The sequence below is a fragment of the Lipotes vexillifer genome, unplaced genomic scaffold, assembly GCF_000442215.2.
Source record: "Lipotes vexillifer unplaced genomic scaffold, Lipotes_vexillifer_v1.1 scaffold664, whole genome shotgun sequence".
In the NCBI taxonomy this organism is placed as follows: Eukaryota; Metazoa; Chordata; class Mammalia; order Artiodactyla; family Lipotidae; genus Lipotes; species Lipotes vexillifer.
The window spans coordinates 1,239,126-1,257,270 of NW_006782421.1; the positions used below are offsets into that span (position 1 = coordinate 1,239,126).

Here is an 18,145-nt window from a genome sequence, read left to right on the forward strand (position 1 = left end):
TTTTTTGTCTCTCTGGCTGCTTTTAAGATCTTCTCTTTGTGTTTTGTATCCTTCAATTTTTTAATTTCTCTAAGTGTAGATATGTTTTTACTTATTCTGATTGGGACATGCTCCTCCTCTGGATCTGTTTTTTTATAACTACTGCAAAACTCTCAGGCTTAACCTATCAATTTAATGTCTCTGTTCCATTCTATCTCCACTCTTTATGAACTCACATGATGTACGTAGATCTTCCCATTCTTTCATTTCATCTAACCTCTCTTTCATCTTTTTCATCTTTTCCTCTTGCCTACGTTCTAGGCATTTTCTGTGTGTAATCTGCTCTCAAATCCATTCAGATTCAGAATTTCAGTTGTTTTGTTTTTATTTTTAGGAGTTTATTCTTTTACAAATATGCATGGTAATTTTTAAACGCCCTTTTGCCATTTTAGTATTTTCAATTCCTTTAAAATCTTTAACTTTACATCATATACTAACTATGACTATTTTCTATTCTGTGGCTGATAATTCCAGCATCTCAAGCCTTTGCAGGTCTCATTCTGCTGTTCAAAAACTTTTAAGACCCTGGTTCATGGTACTTTGTTTTTTCTCCTACTGTTTTGCATTGTTGCTCTTTTTAAGTGCAAGTTCGTATCTGTTGGAATTGAAAGTGGTTCTCTGGCAATCATGTGACTTTGACAGGGCCCTGGAGACGTCAGCATGTCTGGACGACTTTAGAGTGAGTTCTCAGACTCGTTTTCCAGGACACGGTGACAGTGCGAATTCAGGCATCACACATCCACGAGCACTGGCTTACGGTTATGAATTTTCAGGGGCACCCCACTCAACATTAAGGTTGTTTCCAGTTCACTTGCACATGGTGGGTGTGGCCCTTGGTGTCCCAGCTTTACGCACAGTAGTAGCCTAGATCCTCCACCTTAAGCAAACCCTGGACTTTGTTTTTCCCCTGTGCCCAATAAGAGGCCCCAAACCGAAGTTCAAGTTCACTCAGTTTTAGAAAAGGTCCTCAAGGTGAGAGCTGCCTCAGTGCTCTGCTTACACCTCTGGGTTTCTGTTTTCATTTAGATGTTGATATCTGAGTATCCTACCTAACTTAAGAGCTTGTGAATACACTCAAAAAGATGTTCTTAAAAAAAAAAAAATTGGATCTAGCCTTTTTAGTTGTTTTCACAGGGAAAGTAGATCAGGGAACCTAGCATGCCATGCTACCAGATGAACAGTTAGTTCAGGCTAAGGGGACTTGCTGCTGTTGTTACTATTATTATTATTGTCTATGCATTAGCTACGAATGCAGCATTTTCTGAAACACGGTGATAACTGTTTTCGGTACTATGTATTTCAACAAGCACTGTATAAACCAACAATTCCTTGACCGGAAACTAGAAGACCCGAGAGTGACAGTGAGGACAAAAGTTACATTGGGATGATGGGGACAGTATACAAAGGCAAATACTGAGAAGTTGCTTTAAAAATCAAAATACCTACAGTATGAGATTACCCCATTTTCCATAAAAATCCTGTACTCACTTATTTTGAACGCTAACAATTTTACAATTTCTATGAGCTAAATAATAATTGCGAGCACTTTGAGTATTGACTTTGCACCTGGCATCTGATGCAGATTATTTCATTTAAGGTGACAGATGCTAAATAAGCCAATATGATAGATACTGTTAAAATCCAAAGTTTCCTTTACCTTGGATTGGGGTTAGTTCATACTATTTCGGCTACTGGCCCTGCCCCCTCTCGACACTTAGATCAGAAGGACAGGAATGACAGATGGCTGGTCAAACGCATTTATGCTGTAGAAGAAGAAATGGCTGAACGATAACAAATCTGAGACCGGGAGCTGGAGGCGACAGGGTGCCCCATTTTTATCCTAAAAAAGCTGATTTGAAATAGATGATCCCTGGGAAAAGTGTAAGAGGACTTTATATAAAAGGCTTTTTAAGTGCATTTGCTCCCCTGTTTCATGGATGTATTGATACCTGGATATTGGTACACAGCTCTGAACCAGTTATCCTGAAAACAAAGTCTCTTGCTTTCTACTCCTTGTTTTAAGACTCCTCCCCTTTGAACACTATATTTGGGCGTAATAAGAGAAGAGACGGTCAATTTAATCACGTTCTGAAACAGAAGAGAAATCTTCTAAGAGCGGATAGGCTTAGGTAGTGACAACAGTTATGTTTCTAGGGGACAAAATAATCTTTTAAAAAACACTCCGTGATACCGATACGGCAGAACAGGATGGGCTGCTGACTCTGTTTCCCAGAATCAACCATGGAGAAACCACAGGAGGCATGAATCTGAGATATTAATAACGACAACCACCACAACAATAAAAACAACAGAAAAACAAACTCCAGGGAGTTCCTGGGGAGGACAAAGCCTGTCCTGAACTGCAGACCACGCGTCTGTGGAGGGGAAGGGGTTGCAGTCCGGGAAGAAAACCCGGAACCCGTAAGCTGAAAGCAGCGGGATGGGAAGCAAGCTTTGCTCTCTGCTCCAGCCTCTCCCTGCGTAGCCCTGGGACAATCTCATCTGTCCCACTGCCATGTTGGAAACAAGAACCCAACATGGTGTTGCCCTGAGTCCGGTCAAGGCAAGCAGGTGCCTGGCTGGCGCGAGGAGCTGGAGAAAGCAGGTGCTCACTCACTCACGCTCTGCACTGTCCCCTCCAGCTTCCAGAACTAATGACATTCAACCTTAGAAAACTGCGTCCTCCTACTGCCATTCTGCCCAGGAGGTTAAGGTGAGCTCCTGGGCAGCACACTTTCCCGGTGGAGGAGCTGTGAGTGGGGAGGCGCAGCAATGAGGTGCTCTGGCTGAGGGTCCCTGACCTCTTTCTGCTCCTTCTAGGAGCTCACCCAGCAGGTCGGGAGCTGAAGCCTGGCCTTTTGCTCCTTCGGGAGAAGTGACCGCCTAGACTATCTGATCGTCCCTGGGGAATGTAAGCTCACCGGCCAAATTCAGGATCCCCGAGGAGCAAAGCTACTATCAGGAAGCAACAACAACCAATGGCATATGTTATCTGAAGCAGTATAACTGGAACAGGTGGATAAGTATTTTTTAAAAGCATAATAAATACATACATGTGAGTATATATGCATAAAAATGTACTGGAAAGGGTAAAAGCAAAGAAATTGGAGACACGAAAAGCAGAAATAAGAAGTCAGAAAAGAATGAAGAAGTGGCAATGATGGGAGAAAGGAAAGGCCACAGCTACAGCCAGAGGAGAGAGCTGCGCACTGTACACACAACCAGATGGAAGAACTCGCCCAGAGGCACCAGGAAAAGGTTATGAGACAGGAGCTATGAGAGAGGAGTTGAGATCTGTGGAGGACAGCGGAAGTGACGGCATTGGGGTAACAGAGTACTAGGCTCTGAATGCCAGCGTCCCCACAGAATCCACAGGCTGAGAATCTAATGCCCAGGCTGATGGTTCTAGGAGGTGAGGCCCCTAGGAGGTGATTTCATGCCCTTATGAAACGGGACTAGGGCCTTCATAAAAGAGACCCCCGAGAGCTCCCTCGCCCTCCACCGTGAGCACACAGTGAGAAGGCACTGCTGCAAACCAGGAGGATGTCCCTCAGAACGTGACCACGCTGCTGCTTTGACCTTGACTTCCAGCAGCCAGAGCTGTGACAAATTTCTGTTTCGTATAAGCCACCCAATCTGCAGTATTTTGCTGTAGCATCCCGGACAAACTACGTCATGGGGTCTGAGAAAAAGAGACACGGAAAGACTTTATCCAAGTTCAATCTGATTTGAAAACCTTTGCTTTTTATCACATACTACGCTGTGTCCAAGTAGTAAGAATTTCCCATGAAGAACGGTATTCATAAGCTGTATAGTGTGTATTTTATTCATTTATTCTTACTGTGCACTTCTAATCCTTGACCTTCACTATGATTAGTACGAAGCTAACATCCAAAAGCCACAAGGTCATTAAATCTTTACAAAAAATAAAAAGAACAAAAAAAGTTACTTTTCCACAGGCACTGACACCACTGCAAACTGAATTTCAATGTTTGTCAATGCACATAAAAATATTTTTAATGGTATAAGCACTGAGTAGATACCGTTCTACCTTTCCCCACATCTAATTTTTTACCTTTAGGCTCATTTATGAGTGTGTTTGTTATTTTTAGTGGCTGTTTGGTGTTTCATCATTACAGTGTATCATAATTTACTTAATTATATGATTCTTGAATATCTGCCTTATTTCCAATTATTATTACATAGGTGACATCAGGGAATGAATTACAATATTTTGCTTTTAGGTTATACAAGCCTACAATATTAGGCTTTTAGGCTCACAGCAGTCCTCCAAAATTATTTGGAGAAACTCTAAGAATAACTTTTTAACTTTTTTTCCAAATTGCTCTGCAAAAACACTGAACCCACTTCCAATGTGAATATGCATACTTGCTCCTCTACACCCTTCCAGGGCTGCACTTCAGCATTCTGTGTATTTTTATCAGTTGACTAGGTATGTAATGGTAACTTAGAGGAAGGCATTTTAAATTGCTGGCAACACTGATATGAACTGGCTTCAATCCAATGGTGATTTTCAAATAGAAAAATTATGCTGAAAAATGTATCAACTAAGTCTGGAAAAATAAACATTAAATGAAAAAACTTGATGCCAAAGCCTTCCTTAGGTATTTAATATTTCAATCATTAGCATGTGCTGATAGCTAGAGTGATGAAACTGCCAAGATTGATTTGGAATAGATGTGTCATTTTTCTTTAATATTATAAATAGTAAGCTATAAAACTGCATTTATGTGACTGATATGAAAGAGCAGATTTATTCCAAAAATTCAAAATATAATAAAGGTTGTGTCTCTAAGAGACAAACCGTCAGGACAACTTTTAGTCAAGCTGACTCTCATTTAGCAGTTTAAAAACATATAGACCAGAAAACGTGGAAGCAAGCCAAAAGTCCAGTGACGGATAAATAGATAAGCAAAACGTGGGATATTATTCACCCTTAAAAAGAAAGGAAATCCTGCAATATGCTACAATATATATGAATCTTGAAGACATTATGCTAAGTAAAATAAGCCAGTCACTAAAAGACAAATGCTGTATGATTCTCCTTATATGAGGTACTTAGTCAAAATCATATAGATAGAAAGTATACGGTGATTGTCAGGGGCTGGGGGGGTGGGAAGAAAAGAGAGTTATTGTTTAATGGGTACAGAGTTTCCGTTATTGTTTTGTTTTGTTTTGTTTTTTTGTGGTACGCGGGCCTCTCACTGTTGTGGCCTCTCCCGTTGCGGAGCACAGGCTCCGGACGCGCAGGCTCAGCGGCCATGGCTCACGGGCCCAGCCGCTCCGCGGCATGTGGGATCCTCCCGGACCGGGGCACGAACCCGTGTCCCCTGCATCGGCAGGCGGACTCTCAACCACTGCACCACCAGGGAAGCCCTGAGTTTCAGTTTCATAAGATGAAAAGAGTTATATGATGGATGGTGGTGATGGTTGCACAACAAGGTGAACGTATTTAATATCACTGACCTGTACACTTAAAAATGGTTAAGGTGGCAAATTTTATATTATGTGTATTTTAACATGATAAAAAAATTTATTACAAAAAAACCCCAACAATATAAACCAGTTTCCTTAGAAAGTTAATGATTCTTTAAACCACCCTGAATCTGACAAGTCCTAGCAAAAGAAGTTAAGAGGTTGAAACATCTTATAAAGGATTATGGATTGCCAGGATTATCATCCCAAACAAAAATTTTAAATACACTTTATGAAAGCAAAATGTATTTAAGTTGAGGACATGTTCATGGTTAAGAAATAATCATTTAGATTATTTTCAAAATTGAAAAATTATTCTACAGGCACTTTTGGAATAAAGACACATTAACAGCTTATTGATATATTAGGTCACCTTTGTACATTCATAGAAAGTTTATGGGTAATCATCACCACAAGCTGAAATATTTTGTTTGTGCCTCTCTTTCATTTATAGTTATATATAGTTCACTATTTATTAAGATCTATGATGTGGAAGCCACTGTGACAAATGACTTCCAAAAAAAATCTTCCCTAAAATACTTTAGACTATAATATATAAGCTACACATACATGTACACACACACACACACACACAAGGCATGAAGACAAAGGGCCATTACAGGTCAAAAGAGGGAGGAGTTACTTTGAGCTTGGAAGGATTCTGGAAAACTGAATAAAACTGAATGCATCTGAGTGGACCTTAAGAGATAAATTAGCACCATCTGGGGACAGGGATAGATATAGGACATTTCAGGCAGAAAGAATGAGCCACATGCAAGAAGAAAAAGAGAGCATTAAAGAGGAAGAAGGGAAACTCAGAAAAGAGAAACTTGGTGAGGTTATTGAAGGATTTCGAACGTTAAGCTACATGGGTTGGATTTCAGGAACTGAAGAAGCAGTGACGAGATTTAACTTGGCTGCTGGAGACGGAATGGGGGCCAGTGAGCCAAGCGATGCCACTGCATTTGCACCAGGAAAGACGAACCCGGAGGCAGTTTACACAATGATTCGGCACAGTCAGGCAAGAAGGCCAGCAGTGGGGAAAAAGCGGAACAGACGGGAATACAGTCTTAGAGGCAGAATTTAGAGAACTAAGCAGCTAAGGGCATGTTGAAGGCAAGGAGGAGTGAGGCATGCTGATGACTGAGGATGTTTGTTTCAAGTAGTTTGCCAGACTAGATACACCCTCATGAGATGAAACATCTAGATCCTGTATAAAACTCAGTGCTTCTTTCTTTGCTCACTGGAAGTAAGAGAAACATTCAAAGGGAAAAACGAAACAACAAAAACCACATACATGTAAAACTGCATGTGCCAGAAACAGGGTAATAAGCAGTAAGCACAATCAAAGGCCAGGTATCTTTGAGGGAAAATGTCCTCGTCTACTTTGCTGCTTCAAGGGAAAGCGATGTGTGAGCTGAACATGACACCACCGACCAAGGTGGGGAGCCTGGAGCAGGACAGAAGTGGCTTCAGGTCTGTAGTGCTATCAGCTTCCACCTGAAGCTAAAACAAATTCCCTCTGGGGAAAAACTTCTTCATTTTAATGTCTCCAGGTTTCCACAGATTAAGATAAACCAAATATGAGCTCCTAATAAAAAACTACTAAGTCCCCCCAAAAAACACCATTGGTAAGAGTCAGCAGAAACAGATTCCCACAAGCAAGTTCGTCAGATATGGGAATTATCAGAAAAATAATATAAAATAAACGTGTTAAGTGTTTAAAGAAACAAAGGACGGAGTCACAAAATGAGTAAACCAGAAGAGATTAAACAAAAATTCCAAGCTTTGAGAAAGAACCAAACATAATTGCCAGAAATAAAAATTTTGTATAAAAGATAGAATGGATGAGTGAAGGCAGCTTGAACAGAGCAGAAGTGAGAAGCAGTGAAACAGGAGACCTTAATAAACTACCCACAATACAGCACAATAATATCAGGAAAACAATAGTGAGATGTTTAAAGCTACAGAATAGAAAATAAGATCTGATATATACCTAGAGTTCTAGAAGGAGAGGAGAGAGAAGGGAAGATAGGGCAGACATGAAAAGATGATGACTGAGAACTTTCCAGAACTGATGAAAAGCAAGACTCCACAGAAATAATGAGCAGGATAAATATCAAGCAAGATGGAAAAATAGAAAATAAAAAAAAGAACAGGAAAGAAAGAAAGAAAAGAAATCCACATTTAGATACTGGGTAATGAAATGGCAGAACATGAAAGACAAAGTGAAAAACTTAAAAGCAGACAAAGTGGGTAAAAAACATATTACACTCAGTAAGTGACATCCTAGTAGCAATAAGCACACCAAGTCCCAGATTTTGGTTTCTCATACCGTCCTCCAGTGAAAGGAACCAGTGGTCCTTGGGCAAATGGGCAGAAAATACCTGAGCTGAGCCTGGAACACCCTGCTGTCCTAGAAGTGCACACTGACGGAGCCCAAAGCCCAAAGCCGGAACAATGTGAGAAACTAGCATCGGATTCTATCCCAAGGTGAAATAAATATCTATGAGTACACACTGATATAATGATTTCATTAATAATAAGGGAGAAGAGACATATCTTCCTTGCAAAAGAATTCCACATTACTATAGAAGGGCATTTTACAAATTCTGATCATCAGAAGATCATCAAAAATAAGGGAAATCTGACAAACAATCACAGTGAAGAGGAGACTAGGGAGATATGATAACTAAAATTAATTTGATGTTCTGGGGGGAATCTTGGAACAGACAAAACGCATTAGGTAAAAGCTAAGGAAATCTGAATAAGGTATGGATTTTAGTTAACGATGGTGCAAAGTTGTAAGCAGCGTACCGTCCTAATGTAAGATGTTAATAAGGGGAAACTGGGTGTGGGATAAATGGGAGTTCTCTATACCTTATCCTCTCATTTTCTCCATAAATATAAAACTGTTTTTAAAATAGTCTATTTTAAAAACTGGGGCAAAAAGAAGCATAGAAGAAAGTGGGAAAGATGAAAAAAGTAAGATGGTATATCAAAAATCACAATACATGTAAATGGACCAAAATTACTAATTAAAAGAGTGTAATAGTTTAAAATTTTTAACACTAAAATTCATCTATGTTTTTTATGAAAACAATGAAGACATGAAATCGAAACCAAAGGGATGAAAAAAGTTATACCAGTAAATTATTAATGAAAGGTAGTCTCAAAATAGAGTATCACTAAATGATTTTTTAATGTCATTCACCAGAGAGACACATCTAAGTTTGTACACATGTGATAAAACAACCTTAAAATATATACAACAAATTTAACAAAACTACAGGGGAGAATGGTCAAATCCACCATTCCAGTAAAAGCGTTCATCATACACATGCACAAACACATGCCAAATTCAGATGTCAACATATTGCAAGAAATTGGTGGTATCAAAGATATACTTTAACAAGATTGCAACTAAATTAAGAACCATAACAAAAATAGCAACAACAAAACCAAAATAATATCCCATATACTTGGAAATTTAAAATATACACCTTAAAGAACTCATGCTTCAAAATGAAGTTAAGATAAAAATTAAATGTACTTAGAAATAATCTCTGGAAGAAGACACACACACTTTTTACATTTGTGCTGTTTTAATTGGGAATGAGGGGGTTAGTGCTGACAGGGGCGCATGGGAGATATTTCACTCTATTTTTATGACTTTTAAATTCTGATTGGTGTTAACACATTTCCTAATCTAAATTCATAACATTTAAATTCTGAGAAATGATTGATAATGAAAATATGCCTTATCAAATCCTGAAGGATGAAACTAAAGTGAAGGAAATAGGTGGCCTTAACGTGCTACTTATTTTTAAAAGGCGAATTATTAGTGAAATAGGCAGCCAATTTAAGGAATTGGCAAGATAGAACTATTTCTGGTAAGACTGATGAAGGAAACAGGATAGAAGGCACAAATAAACAAATATGAGAGATAAAAATAAGGTATGGCAATATTATCTAGAAAAAAGAGATAATAACTAATATTAAAATTTAAGAACGACATAGTACAGGATCCATCACAGATCAAAAAGATAATAAGGTGATACCATAAAAATATTATGCCAATAATTGAAGATCCTAGGTGAAACAGATTCCTAGGAAAATAAAGAATGAAGAAACAATCAACTAAAACAATCCAATTAAAGAAATTGAAAGAACAGTTGAGAATCTCTGACACTAAGAAAACACTAAGCTCAGATAATTTTATAGGTGAGTTCTAGAAAAATAACCCAGGAGATAGATCATTCTAATGTTTTACAAACTTTTCTAGAGAATAGAAAATGAGAAATATATACTGAAACTATTTCAGAAGTCATTAATAATATTGATACCAAAGGATGACAGGAATAGGAAGAGAAATAAAAATTACAGGCCAACTCAGTCATGAACCAGACATAAATATCTCAAATAAATTATTAGCAAATCAAGTCCAGTAATGCATAAAAATAAAATATGTAAACAGCAAGTTGCAGAGAATGCAAGGGCAGTATAACATTTATAAAATTCTATAAATGCCAATAAATATCAGATTTAGATGAAAAGAAAAAATTCCTAAACTATAAAATTTTTCCAAAACTGACTAGAAAAAACTGCAAAATGTGAATCATCCTATAACCACTAAAAAAATTTAAATAGTAGTCAAAAATCTTTCCAGAAATAAAATATCAAGCCCAGATGGCTTTATTGGCCAGTTTCACCAAATATTCAAGAAACAAATACCTCACTCGTAAACTAATTCTTTCAGAGAATAGAAAAAGAAGGTTTATTCAGCAACTCAAATTATGAGACTAGCACAACATCAATGAAAAACACGTCCAAAAAAGAAAAATCTCAGGTCAATCTCTCTCAACAATTATTAGCAAATTGAATCCAATGATATTACATCATGAAAAAATTGGATGGTACATAATGTTGGTTTAATGTTAGACAATAACCTATAATATGATTTATTCCATTTATGTATTAAAAGAAAAAGCCTTATGATTATCTCAGTACACAGAAAAACATTTGATAAAATTCCACCATAGAAACTCTTAGTAAAATAGGAATAGAAGAGACCATTCTTAACCAGATAAAAGTATTTACCAAAAACTCAGCAAATTTTATTCATTCTTTATTGTGAAGTTTCAAAATAGCTCTTTTAAAACCAGGAAGAAGCAAAGAATGCCTGCTACCACTACTTGTATTCATAAGTGCAAGACAAGAAAAAAAATATGAAAACAAAACTGTCTTTAATCATGGATGTTATAATTGTCTATTGAGAAAAAGTAAAATCAATGCACAAGTTACTAGAAATAATAAGAGAGTTTACAAAGGTATCTGAATCAAAGACCAATGTTTAAAAATCGTTTGTAATTTTTATACACCCGAAAAAATTATAAAACACCCTTTATAGCTACGTATACCAAGTGTAAGTTTCTCAGATATGTCTACCAAAAGATGTGCAAAACTCTGAAGAAAAAACTACAACCCTTTTTGAACGACATTAAAGAATCTCTAAATACCCGAGAGGTACACCACAGTGATGAAAAGTCTCTCCATCGGCTCTCCCCGAAGTGGTCTACAGAATCAATGCGAATCCAACTGAAGTTTCAACAAAAGCTTTCCAAAAACTTGGCAAGTGGGACCTAAAATGTACAGGAATGCTGTTCCTAAAGAAGAACAGGTGCTGTGGCATTCCACCCTGATATCAGGACCTAGAATAATGTTACTGAAATGAACAGTGTCGTGTTATCACAGAGACTGGGGAGCCCAGAAACGAGCTCCCGTGGGGCAGGGCTGGCGTTGCAGCTCAGTAGGCAAGTAATGAACTAATCTCAAAACTGTGCTGAGATCATAAGTGATTCAAATGGGAAAAAAAGAAATCATATCCTCATCTTACACAATAGACAAAAATAAACCCTCTCCATTCCTAGCTACATGTCCAAGAGAAATAAAACATATCCCCACAAAAACGTGCACAGAATGTTCAAAGCAGCATTATTCATAATAGCCAAAAAGTAGAAACAACCAAAATGTCCATCAACGGATGAATGGACAGATAAAGTCTAGTATATACAAACAACAGAATATTATTCAACAATTAAAAGAAACTGAGAACTAAAACACACAACAACATATATGAACCTTGAAAACATACTGAATAAAATTGCCAGTCACAAAAGACCACATGTTGCATGATCCCACCATATGAACTAGCCAGAACAGGTAAATCCAGAGAGAGGATTTATCAATAGATTAGTGGATACCTAGGGCTGGAATGTTTGGGGGAAACGGAGAGTAACTGTTAACGGCTATCAGTGTTTTGAGAGGAGGTGATAAAATGCTCTAAAATTGTTGGGTGATGGCTGCACAACTCCGTGAATAGACTAAAACTCACCAAACTGTACACTTTAAATGGGTGAATTGCATGGTATGGAAATTACATCTCAACAAAGGATCATTTTAAAAATAATGCTTAGTGGATTAGAGACCAAATGTGAAAGATAAAATTTTTTAAAATATGGGAGATGGCTTTTTTTTTCTTTTTTTTTAGGCCGCACATTATGCGGGATCTTAGTTCCCTGACCGGGGATCGAACCCAGGCCACGGCAGTGAGAGTGCTGAGTCCTAACCACTGGACCACCGGGGAATTCCCTGGGAGATGGCGTTTTTACTTCAAGGTAAGGAAGGATTTCTTAAACATAACTCAAAGGGCACTAACTTGAAAAGGTTGATACATTAGATAAAATATCATTAAGAACCTTCATTCATCAAAAGACACCACAAAGCTAATGAAAAGATAAATCAAAACCTGGAAGGGGAGATTCACAATATAGGTAATTAACAAAAGAATAGTATCCAGATTTCGAAAAGCACACCAATAAATAAAGATAAACAACCCAATAGAAACAGGAGGAAGCAACATGAACAGGAAGTTCATAAAAGGCAACATTTTAATGGTAAACATATGCAAAAGTATCCTACTTTATCACTCTTCAGAAAATGCACCATCGTTTTACAATCACTATATCTGCAAAAATGTAGAAGTCTGACAGTACCAAAAGTTGGCAAGGATGGTGCTCTTACACACTACTGATGTGAGTGTAAAGTTGTAAAACCCCACTGTAAATTAATTTGGCTTTACCTAGAAAAGCTGGACGTTTTCATAAGCTACGTCCCAACATTTTAGAGAAAACTCTTCACGTGTACTCCAGGGACATGTTCAAGAACATACATCGTAGCTTTTTAAAAACTACATAACTAGAGATGGCTCAGGTTTCCATCACAATTAATTGACTGCTGGTCATACAATGGGATATTATATCCAGCAAAATGAATAAACCAGAGCTACACACGACGATGGGTGAATATTACAAATAGAATGTAAGTGAAAATGCAAATAACAGATTACCTATAATATGTAATCACATTTATAAAATTAAAAAACAAGCAAAAGTAAAGAGTATGCTGCTTAGAGAACATACACGTGATGAAGCTGTACTGAAAACAATGTTAGGAAACTATCAACACACAAGAAAAACGGCTGCCTCAGGGACAGGGATGCCAAGAGTGTGGAAGGAAAGAAGAATACAGTAGAGGTGAGAGTTTGAATAATAATGTTTTTCTAACTCTTAACATGGGTGGTTGGCTCATGACGTTCGTTTTGTTTGTATGCATTAGTACTGAAGTGTTATTTATGACATATATTCTTCGTATATATCAAACACAACATAATAAATTTTAAAAGATGTTGCAGGGGTTTAAGCCCAGGTGGCAAGGAGAATGCTTCTAACAAGGAAAAACTTCTTGTTGTTAAAATAAATTTTAACAACACTTATTTTAATATAGTCTTTCTATTTATTATGAAAAAATTTTAAATCCTACAATTTTTCCTTTTGTTGGGGCTATTTCATAGGGAACCCTCAATTTCAATCATGCCTTCAAGTACCACATTGTTTCCTTATTCTTTACTTTTATCATGAAAAAAAGTTAATTTAAAATATCTTTTCTTTAGAACAACATATTAATAGTTCTAGAATATATTTTAATACTTTATGGTTAATATTAAGGCCACTAAACATTATTTTAAGTCATACAAAATTGATCAAAACTAATTTCTCTATTTTCATTATGCTGGATGCAATAAATTTATCTTTGGATTTAAGCCTACAGATTAAAGAAAACACATTATTTTAACTTATGGTCTTTTTTTTTTTTTTTTGCGGTACGCGGGCCTCTCACTGTTGTGGCCTCTCCCGCTGCAGAGCACAGGCTCCGCACGCGCAGGCTCAGCGGCCATGGCTCACGGGCCCAGCCGCTCCGCGGCATGTGGGATCCTCCCGGACCGGGGCGCGAACCCGTGTCCCCTGCATCGGCAGGCGGACCCACAACCACTGCGCCACCAGGGAAGTCCTAACTTATGGTCTTTTAACCTTCTAAGATTATTTTATAAATATCATATGCAACAGAATGTTCTTTTTTTGTTGTAAACAACTCTCAGAGGAACCTTAGCATAAGAGACAGTTTAACCTTGTAAGAAAACATTGCTTTTGTCTCCCAAAGAAAAAAGTATCAAAAATAATGATAGATGATTAGTGTGTTTCTAACAAATTAAATACAATAATTAAACACCAATCAGCTGTTTTGAACCAGGACAACTGGTGTGTAATGAACACCATGGTTCAGGCAGTCGTAGGATCAAACAATATGGATTAGGGAGGATTAAAGAGAAACAAAATGGTAGGAAGTCAGGATCAGGAGGTTGGAATGTAGTGTGATCTGAAGCAGAGGTGCTCACAGAATGGCAAGCATCTCTAGAGGACTCTCGCATTGACTTAGGTCTCAGGTCTTCCGAGACGTTCGATCCTCAGGTAGTTCAGAGCTCTCTGGTCAGCTGTGTCAGTCACTGGTTTGTCTGCCCATCTATGAGCCCATCCATCTCAACGGCCATTGCCTCATCACATCCTATTTTAAGGAGCTGGGTTGTCTTGTATCTATTAATGAGCCTCAGTGACCGTTTCTGAAGAGCTGTGTTCTCATCTATACACAGGGCTTATCAAGGAAGCAGAATCCTCAGCGGGGCTGCATTTCAGGAGAACAGCCCGTGCCCCTCAATGCCTACTCACTGGAGGTGCCCTGCCACAATCAAGGGTGAGGAACCTAAGAACCGGGCGCTGAGGCCATCCTCCGGCCTTCCATGAACGTTCTTTGTTGGGTCACAGAGGTTAGAATTAGGACAGAGAACAGTATGGAAGTGCTCTTTTGCCTTAGAGTCTATTAATAAGTAGGAGTTCATTATATAACTTAGCTTTATTTATTAATATATTTCCTGTTTTAAATGTGCTTTATGTAAACATGTAAAATTTGTCCTCAGTTAGATGTCTCTAAAACTTCCCTGAGCTCTTTGTCAACAGAAAATACTGACAAATAACTTTCAGTGTTGGCAGCTGCCAGCTTACGAAGGAAAAGGGAAAAACTTAACCCATGGATGTTTTTAAAAATAATTTTGTGGGGAAAACAACCTGATGACTAGTAAGATTTTTGGTGGTTATAATATATAATCTAAATATATAATATACTTGCTATAAATTTATATTATTGTATATTTTTTATTAAATATTGTATTTTAAAAATTAAAATACAGATAACAGATTCTTTCTGTTATACTCGGTTATTGGTCACTCCTTATGTCAGTTATTTTCGAAGCAACTTCAGATCTTATTCTTCTAGAGCTTTAATTTTACTCCAAATGTCTCATTTTATTTTTGAATAAAAGGAATACCCTGAATGAAACGTGAACTTGGGGGGTCTGATTAAATATATAGAATTGATGTGAAAGCAGATATTCAGACTTCAAGGAAGGATATAGCATCTATATTAAAAAGTCAATACAGCAGAAACTAACACAACACTGTAAAGCAATTATACTCCAATAAAGATGTTAAAAAAAAAAAAAAGTTCAGAGTGGGATATATTAGAAAAATGCAGTTGGATCAACAAAAAATAATATTTTAGAGATATCTATATCTATTTTACAGACATTAAACTTATGCCAAGCATAAAACTATATCTTATATGAGATCCAATGTTGACTATAATTTAAAACCTGAAATTCATCTAAAGAGTTAAAATAAAAGCCTATTTTGCTGTATAATTATATCCTACAACATTCAATATATCTTTTAACATATTTTGGAAATTAATGATTTCAAATTAAGCCAAGTATTATAAAATTACTTTACATGTGAGTTAATTTTTTTCCTGAATTTTAGAATAAAAGTTTATATTTTTTAGTGTTAAAAACACTATGGGAACACACTTTAAAAGCTTTTTAGCCCTATGAAATAGGGCTAAAATATAAAATAGGGCTTTAAAATTTTTTTAAATATTTTTAAAAATATAAATATTTTTTAAATAAATACTTTAATAAATATTTTTTAAAATATAAAAATTTTTTTAAATATTTTTTAAAATATAAAATAGGGCTAAAAAGCTTTTAAAGTGTGTGCCCATAAGCCATAGGAAAGACAGGTAGTTGATAAAAGCAGAAAAGAGAAACATTAAGAGATGCAGGGAAAGTCACATAAAAGTCTGGGTAAGAAACCAGGTCTTCAGATTCCTAGGGCAGCATATTTCCTGTTTATAACCTGCTGCATCCAGGCTGCAAATAGAACTTTCTTGACTCATAATACCTATGTTCTGTCAAATGGAAAACATTTAAAAAATCCCTTCAATGACTCAGAGATATTTAGAAAGAAGAGTCAGCAGATTTACCTTATAGTTATTCAAAGATTTCTCTAAGATCCAATACGCATGTTTAGGATATTTAAAGTACATTTGTGTTTCTAGACTCTTGTTCTACAGTTATTAGACCCAGTAATTAAAAATATAATCATTTGTCCACCTTGCAGTTCAGGAAGAATATTACCTCTGCAACTTGTAAAGATGAGAAAGGAGTGTAAATTGCCCCAAATTCCAAATGAATAGCTTAGCTCTGGAAGGAATTCTATACACAAAATTAAAATGTGGTATCCTTGATCACAATGACACTACTAAATTACATGATGAAGGAGAGGATAGAGCCTAACATATAGGAAAGGCAAGAAAAACTTTGATTTGATTAAAACTTTTTAGAACAATTAATACTCAGTTTTGGAACATACTACAAAGGGCTTTCGTCAAGAAATAAAATATATTGTTTACCTGCAAAAGAAAAGAGCACTCTAGGTGGAGAATAAAAAAGAAAAAAAGAAATAGGGTGAAAGTACAAAAGAAAAGCATTCATTAATTTACATGCCTATATCTGGAGAAAAAAAACTTCAAAAGGAGAAGCAGAACATATAATGAGACACATGAACTGGCAAATATTATGTCTGCATTTGTTTTTTGTGAATAATGATGATAGTACAAAAAATTCATAACGGATATGAAAATTTATAGTTTTATTCTAAAAGAACCACCCAAATCATCTAATTGAAAATCGGTCTTGAGGAAAGTGAGTGAAAACCAACAGCAATTTGCTTTTAGGTTAAGTTACAATTAATAGGGAAAAAAGGAAGTTCTCACTGGCCTATTTTGGAAACTTGCAAATGAAATGTCTACTACACTTAAAATGACTGTGTATGAGCATTTATTTTATAGATTAAACATATTAATAATGAACAGAAGCACAAAATATAAATATGTATATATTTCCTAGACTCGCATGGAATTATAAAAGTGGGGACAGTCCCCTTGAGAATTAGGACACTACAAAGACCCTATCTTCAAACAGCACTTTCAATATCTCATCTTGAGAATGCAAAATAAAGTATTAAAGAGCAAACACGGACGTATTATCCACAACTCACTTTGGCACAATGTCAGGGCTAACGAACAGGAGGACCACATGTCGGGAACATGTTATTTGCAGCATCTAGAAACCCTTAAAGCTATTCCTTTGACAGAGTGTTTCCAGGAGCGACAGGTAACCTATTGGGCCTTTTTGGAAGAAAAAGAAAATTCAGGCTACAGGTTCCTCTGCACTAGAAAACTTCTTCTATAAAGAGTGACATTCAAGCAATCGGAAAAAAGCAGATTTTCAGCATATTCTCTCCACTTACTATACTTCCCTTTTCCAGGAAAGCAAAGAACCAGTTTTCTCCTGGTTCACTATTAGCCTCTCTATCCAAACATTCTGTGTGCATTAAGGTCACAAGAACCCAAATGTTATACTAGTGCCATTAAGAAAACACTAATTACTGTGCTAATAACCAGGTGACTTGACTAAAGCAGGCTATTCAGAAGTTTTGGCTGCTTAATTAAATATAAGAAAATCTAGAACGCTCTGAGCTTTAAACAATGAGCCAACGGAAGGAAGGGCCGCCTGCCTCCGGTGAAAAGTCCAAGCTGCCTGCCGCTGTGCTGCTGTCAGAATGGACACGGTGCGTGCTCTCTTATTCTTGTTTCTAACAGCATTTCCTCCCAGTCATGTGTACTTTTGTGCATTGTGTGCGCTACATACAACGAATTCTTTAAATCTACGCAGAAACTAAAGCAGAAAAATCACGTGATAGGTTTTAAGTCAGTACCATGTAAACACCAGGATTTCTAGCTTAATATTCCTGTCCTCTCA

General features: G+C 36.8%; 1 protein-coding gene and 1 non-coding gene across 3 annotated transcripts in view; both read right to left on the minus strand.

Moving 5' to 3' along the window:
• The window catches only part of CEP112 (centrosomal protein 112), a 432,986-nt gene that overhangs the window by 163,451 nt on the left and 251,390 nt on the right, over positions 1-18,145 (minus strand). The gene's annotated exons all lie outside the window — the stretch shown is intronic.
• TRNAE-CUC (transfer RNA glutamic acid (anticodon CUC)) lies at positions 12,110-12,181 on the minus strand. The gene has a single exon. It is a non-coding gene; the product is annotated as a tRNA-Glu (tRNA).